At 36.8% G+C, this 12,703-nt stretch overlaps 1 pseudogene; it reads left to right on the top strand.

The window, feature by feature from the left end:
• The window catches only part of LOC144367629 (cytochrome P450 3A6-like), an 87,725-nt pseudogene that overhangs the window by 53,157 nt on the left and 21,865 nt on the right, over positions 1 to 12,703 (top strand).

Raw genomic sequence — 12,703 nt, 5'->3', positions numbered from 1 at the left:
CTGTAACTATAACTATAGGTTATTCATGACCTATACTTCCAGAACCCAAGTTCCCTACCCAGATTGGTAATTGGAAAAGAAATGTACACATTCAGTCTGAACTCCTTTTAGTGCTTATTCTGTGGGAAGTCAATAAGCACCTCAATCAGTGTTATTGGTAAGTTCAGTGGTTACAGATAACCACTTCCATTTCACCCCATTATTCTGGGTTTAAGTATATGGGCTACTGAACAGTGGCCTGTGTAGGTGGACATCTCAATACTAAATATCGGCAACCTCTTGTCTTTGCTTTGGAGCTTATCAAGCAGTACAAAATGTTGACGATCATAGTTTGTTACTTTTGAGTGAAATACTTTTTTTAGGAGACACTAGACAGACACAACAGCTCCTCATTTAAATGCAGTAAGGAAATACATATATTTATCCATGCATTGATTCAAGGCCAAGGGGAGGTGTTGTACCAGGTAGAGTCTTCTGGCACATAGTCTCCTTGCCCAGGAATAGCTTAACTTGAGCAGAAGACACATAAATGGGCTCAGATAGAGCCATGCCTGTGGTATTCCTGTGGAATGTTTGAAAAATGACACTCTGCAGAGATGTGATTAAGGATATATGTGGCAGAGATACTTACAGACAAGGAAAAGGACAGGAAGAAAAGCTGGGAGGCAATCACCAGGCATGGTGAGATTGATTTTTAGCCCAGGAAATTCTTAAATATGCCTGACTTCTCTCCTTGACTTTAATGGACTCTGTTTCATAGAGTGAACCCTGGTTCACAGAGGTTGAAACTGAGGCTCAGTGAATTTGAATGGCTTCACAACAGCTGTGGATCACAACAAAATAGGATAGATAGAGCTAACGTGAAGGGAGTTTGAAAAGTCTTCTGCTTGTCATTTCTCAGTACTTGCCATTTCCTGACAGGGTCAATATCAGACATAGCCAGATCTATGACTGTAACAGCTAATCAGTTGAGATTCCATTCCTATCCCATAGTTATTTTCTCAGCAGGTCCCCTGTGGCATTTTCAGAAGTAAGAACACCTCTCTCCCTTTCTCTCTCTCTCTCTCTCTCTCTCTCTCTCTCTCTCTCTCTCTCTCTCTCTCTTTCCCTCCATCCTTACCTCCCTCCCTCAGCAGGGATAAAGAGGGGGGACGAAAATCAGGGAGATACTGAAGGTATTAATGAGTAGGACCATCCTCTGTGCCTCCATCAGAGGGGTACACAGAATGCATTCAAACAAGGTCAGAGTGTCATCTATAACCACTGGCAACTTAATCCCAATGCCTTCCTTATTTTTTTTGGAAATAAATTTCCTGTGGAAATTCATATGTTTTCATTTTCCTCCAAAGCATATAATTACAAATACTGTGCCATTACCAAGTCCAACGTGACAGTTCCTCTACCCTTGTCATCTTAGGCCCTAACCAGGGTGCTTAGACTTCACATACAATGGAATATTACTCAGCACTAAAAAATAACAAAATCATGGCATTTGAAAGGAAATGGATGGCATTAGAGCAGATTATGCTAAGTGAAGTTAGCCAATCCCTAAAACAAATGCCAAATGTCTTATCTGATATAAGAGGTGTGACTCAAAACAGAGCATGGAAGAAGAGCATGAGAAGAAAATCACCATCAAATAGGAATGAGAGGTGGGAGGGAATGGGAGAGAAGAGGGTAATTACATGGAAGATGGAAGGAGACCCACATTGTTATACAAAAATACATATAAGAGGATGTGAAGGAAAGGGGAAAAAGATAGAGAAAAAATGAGTTATGGTAGAGGGGGTAGAGAGAGGTGAGGTGAGGGAAGGGGAGGAGAGGGGGGATAGAAAGTGGATAGGAAGGGCAGCAGAATACAACAGACACTATGACAGTATGTATAAATGTAGCTGTATAACCAATGTGATCCTGCAATCTGTAAATGTGGGAATAATACGAATTCATACCCCATTTGAATCAAATGTATGATATATGATATGTTAAGATCAATGTAATGTTTTGAGAAACCAATAAATTTCTGATTTTTTTAAAAAAATCAATAGCTATCATTACTTGGAAATGAAATGTAATCAGAACTATTTCCCAACTGATGCAAATGGTCTTACTCTACAGGTAATAATAATAAGAGACATATGATATATGATATGTCAAGATCAATGTAATGTTTTGAGCAACAGATAAATTTCTGATGTTTTTTTTTTTTTTTAAAAAAAGCAATAGCTATCATTACTTGGGAATGAAATATAGTCAGAACTATTTCCCAACTGATGCAAATGGTCTTACTCTACAGGGGATAATAATAAGAGACATGTTCTTTGTGCCATTTGATTCCCCAGAAGCAATGTTTTCTAACATAAAAAGTTTGCAAACTGACAATTTATTTGAACATATACAGGAAGCACCCAAACCACCCCTTGTCTCCCATCTACTCTTTGTTGTATTGAAGCATCTGCATGTACTTTTAGAGGTCTGCTCTAAGTGCTGAGATTAAAAAGATGACTAAGATTAGGGTGTTCTGGCCAAAAATAATGAAAAACAGATAACTACAGTAACCATTCAAGTATAATAAATGTCTTTGTCAACATTGAATATTTGAGTTTCTGTCTCAGTATTCTTCATATACTATCAATGTGGAGTCTCAAATAATATTCACAGGGCATTAGGCTCAGATCCTATCACTGGATACAGAGTATTGTAAGGTTCTCCATGAATCTGATATTATACCTTACATTGTTAGCTCAAGTTTCTCCTCTTATGGGAAACCTGTACTGATTTCCATTGTTTAAGTATTTGCTCTCATTGCAGGGAGGCAGTGTTGTGCTGAAATGATTTGAGTGTTAGATTCAATTTTCACAATTTCTAATCTTGACTGTGAAAAATAGAGAGTAATTTTTTAAATGCAAACAAGATTTTTTTTCTAACTCTGTTCTCAAGAGCCTACACTTCTCAGTAGGGGCACACTTGATTAGGTCCATTTGGGAAACCAGGTGGTATCTAGCTTTGATTGCTGAAGAAGGGGAACAACCAACCCTTGTAGGCCTCATGGTTGGATGTTGTAGGGAAAGTGGCAGGTCCCATGGTGTTCTCTCTGGCATTGGAGAAGGTGTTTTCCTTACCTCAGTGACACTATGAATTGGCTCGGCTGCATGCCTGCTGTGTTTGGGACATGCAACAGCACTGCATATAAATGTCAGAATTATTACTCTCATGGAGTTTAATATGTAACAGGAAAAAGATCCTAATTCTACAAGCACACAACAAATATTGAATTAGAAATAGAACTACTATATGATTCAGCATCCCACTTCTGGATATTTATTTAGATAAAATATGTGTCATAAAGGCATGTGTACTCCCATGTTTATTGCAATATTATTCATGATAACCAAGAATAAAAATCAACTTTAGTTTCCATAAATTAATGAATGTATAAAAGGAAAGGTGGAATGTATACAAGAGATAACACTATTCAGCCTTACAAATGATGAATTTCTATCATTTGGGACAGCATGGATGTGACTGAATGGCATCATTTCTTTACAAAATATCCTGCCTCAATTTCTTCATTTTAGTAATAAAATACAGATTTATAGAGAAATTGGTAGTGAGGCATATGGTCATTACTGTAACTAAACTGAAAAAGTGGAAGCATTTTTAGAATTGCAGAATGCCCATAGGTTGGGAGAGTTGGGAAACAGCCAGATAAAAACATACATTGAATTTTAGAAAAAAGAGGAGGAAATAGTAACAGTATCGAAGGGAAATCATTTCAGGAATCTAGAAACATAGACATAAATCTATCACTCACACACCTGACCATGGGAATAAATCTATATTCTTCTAAGTCTAAATCTTTCAATTACATATTCTTAGAGAAAGTAAGTGAGGTGACTGAGACTAGCAGCCAGCTGGAAGATGTCACAATTCCAACAATGTCAGCAAGGATGACATGTATCCAATAGCTTTTTACAACACTATCTCACTAGAAAAATTCTGGTTGAATATTAAACAACAACCTCAGGGGACCACAAAAAACTCAGAAAATGTAGACAATAACCAGTTCAGGTAAAGTAAGAATGGGAATTTGTGACACCCAGGAACATGCTGTTAGGCGTTGCTTTAGAGCCAGTCACTACAAGTCAAGATTTCATTAACAATTTGTCACAGATGATATATATCAAAGTGAGTTCTGAAAGGCAGACCTTGACTGCCACCAATCATGACATGTATCTAATGTTTTTCTACCTTGTAGATATAATCCTGGTTGACTGTCATCTAACAACTTCAACTTACACATAAAACTTAGGAAGTTCATATTTTAATCACCCTAATCAGGCCCATTGAGATTGTGAAATCAGCAGACTGATTAACTGGTCACCTTACAACACACCAGTTTGGGCCCAGATTCCACTTGTCATAAAGAACATTTGGAACTCAAATCTTATTTGCCATGGAGAACACCGTGTAACTCTGCAGAATTATAAATGGTTCACACCCATTAAATTTTCTAGGGTGTTTAATCAATAAAACCCAATGGTGATGAATTATTTTAGCAACAACAAAGTCAGAAAGTTTCAGATACTTTACCAGAAAGAAGGGCTGCATAGCCTCCTGTGACTACTATAATGAAACAGATACTATTTTTTTTGCTACATATTAACATGAAACCATATAAAAATATCCAGAATTTTGGTAAAAGTAAGTATATAAACAACACTAAAAAATCTATAAAATAGTTATTTTTGTTGGTAGATCTTTGCTCCTTTTTTGTTACAGGTTATTAATGCTAAAGGTTAAAATGAAGATAAGTCATGTTAAGTGAAATAATCCAGTCCCAAGACATTAAACTTCAAAGGTTTTCTTTACAAAGGGGAAGCTAATACAAAGTAAGGCAAATAAGGAGGAGATAAAAAAAAATACAAGAAAAAGAGAGAGGGAACAAAAGAAGGGAGAGATAATTTCATCAAAAAATTTGAGTTCATAATCTGCTTGAATAAAATGTATGAAATATGATATGTCAAGAGCTTTGTAATGTTTTGAACAACTAATAAAAAATAGAGGAAAGTTCAGTAGAGTAGTTGGAGGGGTTGAGGAGGAAGAAGAAGGGACATAAAAAGGGAAGAAGAGTGGAATGAATCTCACTGAACATGGAATGTGCATGCATGGGTGTGGCACAGTGGGTCCCAGCATCACATGTTTCCATAGGACATTAATAAAAAAAATTATAAATGGATTTGTTTTGGGATGATTTGAAAATTAAGTCAGTCTGACCCAATTTTGTTCAGATAATTCACCCTGGGCAGAATTGGCCCCCATTTCTGCATGAGCCCATTCACATGGAAGCTAAAATTGCCACCCTTACCAACTTGATTCCTGAAAACAATGTCCATAACTGTAGAACTAATGCAAGCTTGCTTCTTGACTATGCACAAAAAGGTGCCAATTCTGAGAACTTGGTTCTTTCCACTTTATGAAATATGTCTTATGATTGTACTTGCCTCCCCTGCCTCCCTTATTTGTGTTTTTATTTGTGTTTTTAAGCTTTCCCCCATCAGCATTCAATTCTTGGGCTGCAGATCTGGTGGCTTTGTGTTCTCTTGGCCCTGGCAAGAATAAATTCTTTATCTTTACTTCAAAAAGACACAGAGTTTTATTTGGGATTTTGGAATAGTGCCTTAACATTTGGAAGCCCCAGAGAGATATTCTCTGGAGTCTAGGCTGTGCCTCTTATCCACCTGAGACCCCAATGCCACAAACACAGAGAGAGGATCCTGGAACCACATATATCAAGCTCTGAAAAAATGGGTGCCATTTGCAGGGAAATGGATGGCACTAGAGCAGATTATGCTAAGCGAAGTTTGCCAATTCCTAAAAAACAAATGCTGAATGTCTTTTCTTATATAAGGGAGGTGACTCAAAACAGAGTAGGAAGGGAGAGCATGAGAAGAAGATTACCATGAAACAAGGAAAAGAGGTGGGAGGGAATCTGGGACACTATGAAAGCAGTACTAAGAGGAAGGTTCATTGCATGGAGTTCATTCCTTAAAAGAAGAAAAAGCTAATAATTAAATGACCTCATATTACATCTCAAATCCTAGAAAAAGAGGAAAAAATCAGCAGCAAAAGCAGTAGAAAGCAAGAAATAATTAAAATTAGAGCTCAAACCAATGAAATCAAAACAAAATAAACAATTGAAAAAATTGACAAAACAAAAAGTTGGTTCTTCGAAAAAAATAAATAAAATTGACAGGCCCTTAGCTATGCTAATGAAGAGACCAAAATACAGAGGATAATTAGAAATTATTTCAAAGACTTATACTCCAATAAAATAGAAGACATTGAAGGCATTGATAAATTTCTTTAAAATTTTTCTTTTAGTTGTGAATGGATCTTTTTATTTATTTGTATGTGGTGCTGAGAATCGAACCCTTGCTTCAGGCATGCTAGGCAAGAGCTCTACCACTGAGCTACAACCCTAATCCCGATAAATGTCTTAAGTCATACGATTTTCCCATTTGAATCAGGAAGATATACACAATTTTAAACAGACCAATATCAAGTGATGAAATAGAAGATGCCATCAGAAGCTTACCAACCAAGAAAAGCCCAGGACCAGATGGGTACACAGCCAAGTTCTACAAGACCTTTAAGGAAGAACTAATACCAATACTCTTCAATTTATTTCAGGAAATAGGAAAAAAAATCAAATGTTTTAGACAAAAATTTCACTTATTTTATCAGTCATCCACTTCATGCTTTGAATATAGACTTTGGCTGCTTCGCCACTGAGGCTTATTTGAATATGGACAGGATTTTATTTTCCTCTTCTTCCTCTCTTCATAACCAGGGGGTTGGGAACAAGATTATCTTTTCCCATCCTAGGCTGAGTTATCCATCTGTCTTTGAGCATACACCCACCACAGGAACAAAGTAAGTCAGACTTCAGGACTGGTGCCATAAGAATGGTTATCTCCCAAATTAATAGGTGAATCAAACCTCTCACAGGGAACACCTGGAATGGATTATATCTTTAAAAACCATCAGTTCTTGGGTTGAGTCAGAGCACTTGCCTAGCATATATGAGGCACTGCATTCAGTTCTTGGCACCACATAAAAATTAATAAATGAAATAAAGACATTCTGTCCATCTACCAATACAAAAAAAAAATCAAACAAACAAACAAAAAAGGAATCCTCTGTTCTCCCTGATGGGCAGAATCACAGCCTCTGGGAAAGGAGTCCTCTGTGCTTCTCCTTCCTCAGTAAACAATAAAACTTTTTCTTTTTCTCAAAACTGTCCTTTTTATTGAATTGACATCAGGGACAAGACTGAGCTTTCAGTAACACTATTGTTGCTTGAGGTACATTATGTGTGTGTGTGTGTTGGGTACAGTGATGCACATCTGTAATCCCAGGGGATCTGGAGGAGGATCATGTGTTTGAGGGTTTGAAGACAGATTCAGCAAGGCTGTAAGCAACACAGTGAGACCCTGTCTCAAAATTTAAAAAAAAATAAAGTGAGCTGGGGATGTGGCTGGATGTTTAAGCAACCTTAGGTTCAATTACTGCTACTAAAAATCCCCCAAATTAGGGTGTGTGTGTGTGTGTGTGTGTGTGTGTGTGTGTGTGTGTGTTTGTGGGCAAATATGTGTTTGTGTGCATGTGTATGATGCCCTTTACTCTTGCAAATGGCATAACTCTATTTGTGTTTATGGCTGAGTAAATCTTCATTGAGTATATATACAATATTTTCTTTATCTAGTGGGGTTCCTGGTTTCATGGATCAGGTAAAAAGAGCAGTTATTTCTGACTGAGAGTAGAAGACATTGCCCCAAAGAGACCTTTGACTTCTACCTTAAATCCACTTTTATGAGAGTTGGCATTCATAATGATGTGAAAATAGAAAATATAAACCTGGTTGTAACAATTGAAGTAAAGGGTGGTATTCAGGCGTTTGTTGTATCTATTTCCCTCCAGTGGCATTTTAAAATTAATAGAAATGTTTTAATTTTATTCTGTTCAATAGTGCAATTTTTTTGAGGTATGTTCCTCACGTTCCTTCTGAAGGTCAAAATAGGACCCTAGGGTTCTGTATTTGTGAAAACCAATCTGTTTAAAAATGACCCATCTTTTTTGAACAATTGAAGGAATATTAATCTAATACATACATCCATGATGTAGATTGCACATATCTTTAAATATACCTTCCCAGCTGGTTATTCTTATTCAAAAGTTTCCCCATATGCCAATGTTCTTAATCTCTTACAGCAGATGATTAAAAGAGAACATGGACGAGGGATGCAATAAAAGGCATCCAGATAGGAGTTATGAAAAAGTGAGAGAATATTTCTCTCTGCTGAGGGAAGAAGGTCCAGAGTGGGGACAACCCCCACTGGAGGCCACTAGAGAGGCCAACGTGATGGTATCAAGTCATCTTCCTGAACTGACACCAGTGAGTGAAATGACCTAGAAGAAATTTAGGCTGAATTGCTCAGGAATTTTTAAGTTCATGTTTGGGGACTTATATCAGATATTCACTGTAACATTGGGAGCCTAATGATGGAATTAGCTTCTCTGAGCTAAGTATTGTGACTTTTGGAGTCTCTCAGGGAATGTGAGAGAGGAAATGATGAGCAGATGTGATTAGGACCATTGGAGTTTTGTTGTTATTCATGGCCTACATGTTACCTGCCTGGCTTCATGGCTCCCATTCTTGATCAGTGACTCTTGAGCCACTATATACACACAGTCACAATCCCTTGATCTGGATTTCTCTTCCACTTTATAGATATGGGACCTATTCACATGTATATTTTAAAAAGCTGGGAATTCCTGGGCCAACGCCTCTTCCTTTTTTTTGGAACTGTTCTTAATTATCGCCAGATGAGTATCATTTGAGCTCCCTGTTTTGCCTCTTATGATTGCAAACATCTGCTTAGTTACATAAGTAGAAATTCAGCTCCATGAGAGAAGTTTCAAGATTTCTAAGCTTCAGAAACTCTGTGAGATCCCCATCCAAAGCACAGTGAGGTTTACCCTGGGGCTCTGTTTACAACTCCTCCTGGCCTCAGGTTCCCTTGTGTTGATGAGCTCAGGACTCTGGCACATCCACATTGTAAGCTGTGGACTTTATGTTCAGCAAACTGTGAGCATTCTCAGAGGATTTTTATTTTTCTCAGTGCAGGTTATAGGAAGACACACTCAAACCTCTGGGATGCTTTATTTGTACAGTTAAAATATTACAAATAAAACTTAGCATGAGGAAGATTAATTGCTTAGTTTCTATGATGAAAACTCAGAGCCAGTGTCTAACTATATGTGTCCTATGGGCAGAGAGGTAGCAACTTCCATTTTCCAAGTTCAGCTACAACATAGAAAGGCAAGTCCGCTTTTTATTTGCTCACTATGTCACTTACTTACTCAACAACAGGATTGTGATAACATAAATCTCTTAGGCTAGAAGAGGTTGCGGGTGTCCTTAAGTCCCTAATTTTACTAGAATTCTAGTTAAAACCTGAGATAAATTAAAATGATCCTCAATGAGGAGATAAAAGTTCATGAATGGCCCTGGGAAACACTCACTTTACTCACTCTGCGTTTCCTCATGTGCCCATGGAGGTGATAATTCAGAAGGTCCAAGTATTTATGAGACAACATAAGTAGAAGAAGAAATATTGTAGAAGAAAAGCATGCTGTATTCATAGACAAGGGAAATTGGTTGATTATGTATAATAGAGAAAATTTAAGTGACTTTACATATTTTATTTCAAACATTGCATATTTTCTCTTTTCTCCTCAGAAGCCTCTGAATAAGAGCTTCTCTCTAACCACCTGTTAGGAACAAGAAGCCTGATTTCATGGGATTTGGGTCATTTAATGCAATGTCAGTACATTTGCAATAGTAATGTAATTTCATTTTGTTCTTCTTCCTAGGGTTTGTCTAATTTTGACACAGAGTGTTATAAAAAGTATGTAAAAACATGGGGGTGAGTATTCTGGAAATTTCTCTTTGGTAGACTTGTTATGATGTGGTGCCCCAAAGCATGAGGACAACCTCAGCCCCAAGCTTTTGGATGCAACCCTCTGTGCTGCAAAGTCCTTGGAGGCTTGTCCTGCCAAAGGTTCTGCATGTAACCAGGAGTCTGGGTCTACAGTCTGACTTAGGTTGAGAATGTTGCATGTTTTGGCTTTTCTCCTGCTTTTGATGACCCAGAGTCTCCAGCCTTACTTTGTGTCCAATGCCTGGCTATTCCTATCTTCCAGATTTTGCTTTCTTTTTGTCCCCTTTAGATGAATAAAATGTATTATTTGAGAATTGTTTTTTAAAATCATTGGCTTATAAATTTATGGCATAATCTATTTCCTCCATTGATTTCCTTTTAATTTAAAGACAAATTCTCTTATTTAAATTTTAGATTTAATGTATGCTTTTGAACAAAAGCTGGGAGGTACTGGGAAGCAGATGGGAAACCATTTCTGCTCAGATTTTTTCATTTCCTTAACTTTCTTTCTTTTTTTATATTGTCATAATTATTGTTGCTCATATGCCATTTTTAAGTTTTCAGTGTTGACTTTTTAATGAAGCATTTCTTTCTCTTCTTCATCCATTTGATGTTGAGACCAGACATAGGATATAGTTCCACTAGTGAGTTTCCTGGTGAATTGATAGGGTTTATATTGGAGGGTGCCTCAGCTAAGTATATCAACTATTCTCTTTTAGAGCTGGTGGGGGATTGGTGGGAGCCAAAGAAGAGGTGTAATAATTTTGCTCTCCACTAAAAATAGAGGTAGAAGACATTGACTCTTCTTCTTTATCTTCTCTCATCAATCCCCAGAAAGCCACAGGCCTGGCCAGAGTGTTCTGCTCAGTTGACATGGCCCAAGGACACAACATGTGATCCAAGGATACAACATGCCCCACTGGGTCTCCAAATCCCCCATTTTAGCTACCACTTGAAAAACTTAATAATTGTGAGAAGTTATTCAATTTTCTGCCTTCAATTTTTTTCACAAACCTATATTTGGCTATGTAAAAAGTTATGGAGACTATGGGCTGAGGCTGCAGCTCAGTGGCAGAGCACTTGCCTAGCACGTGTGAGGCACTGGGTTTGATCCTTAGCACCATATGAAAATAAACAAATAAAGGCATTCTGTCCACCAATAATTACAATAAATAATAAATAAATAAGTTATGGAAAATAGTGTAGGCAATACTATTGTATTCACTATCTAGATTTAACAAGTGTTCCAATGCTATTTCTAATTATGATGTCTTAGGTGGTGTATTTTGTCTATTTCTACCTACTTTATCTACATTACCCTTTATGCTATGAAGACTGCAGTGTCTTCTGAGGTCAGAATCCTAAACTAGAACTTTATGTTGCTATGTTTTGTAGGGCTAGGCAGGTAGAATAGGTAACATCAGGATCGAAGTCTGGATTTCTGCTGCAAAATCTGGCCTGTTAGATGTAATAAGCCCTATTTTTCTAACACAGCATATATGATGGTTGACAGCCTGTTTTGTTTATTATGGAGCCAAGCACTATCAAAACAGTGCTCATCAAAGAATTTTATTCTGTCTTCAGTAACCGGTGGGTAAGCATTTACTTTTCAACATTTTCACATTTAATTAGTTATATTTAAGTTTTAATGTATTCTTTTCAGTTATACATGACACTAGAATGTCTTTTGACATATTATACATACAATGTACAACTTCCCAAGCCTGTGTTTGGACATAATGTGAAGTTTCTCTAGTTGTGTATTCATATACGAAGATAGGAAAGTTGTGTGTGATTCATTCTACAGTATTTTCTATTCTCATCCCCTCACCCTTCCATTTGTTCCCCTTTGACTAATTCAAAGTAACATTTATTTATTTATTAACTGAATTTTTATCCTGAGATATTTATAGGTTCAGAGGTCATTCCTTGCCAAAAACATTATCAGGCAGTTGCATGTATAATTTATTCTGTTTTACCCAATGATAATTTTTTACATGACTATAAATTTATTAAGTTCCTATTTCTATAGTAACAGGAAATTGATACAATCTAAGTTTTTATTTTTATTTTTCCTGTTTTTTGTGCCTATATGTATGAGTGTGCAGCTCTGTGCAAATGTATCACATGCCTACATTTGTGCAGTTTTAGATTGTGTTTTTAATGTGTTTTCACCAATTCTTCATTAACCTTAGAAATGTGCCTGGTTTCTTGTGTGTTGACCACAGTGGTCAACGTTTACACCTACAAATAGGGAAAATCCTATCTGTATGCTTTTTATTTGTTTGTTTTTCTTTTCCTCTGACATTAGCTGGGAGTTCCAGTGTGAGATTGTATAAGAGCTATCAGAGTGAACATTTCTTTAGAAGGATATAGACTTTAATCTTCCAAAATTTACCCCAATTTTAGATGAGGCTGATGTGTGTGTGTGGATTCCCATACAATCTTTATCTTCACTTTTTAAAAACTTTGGGGGCTGGGTTTAGCTCAGTTGGTAGAGTGATTGCCTCAAAGACACAAAGTCTGGAGTTAATTTCTCAGCATCACAAAAAAATTTTTAAAATCTTTGATTAGTGTATGATAATTGTGGATGATAATAGGATTTGCTGCTATGTTTAATAATACATATATTTCACACTGCCCAAATCTAGTTCTATTTACTTCCCAACATGTTCAAATCACTAATCTACACTCAGATG

Source organism: Ictidomys tridecemlineatus, chromosome 10 (genome assembly GCF_052094955.1).
Source record: "Ictidomys tridecemlineatus isolate mIctTri1 chromosome 10, mIctTri1.hap1, whole genome shotgun sequence".
NCBI lineage: Eukaryota > Metazoa > Chordata > Mammalia > Rodentia > Sciuridae > Ictidomys > Ictidomys tridecemlineatus.
Note: the sequence above shows the minus strand (reverse complement) of the source record. Positions and strands in the feature narration are given on the sequence as shown.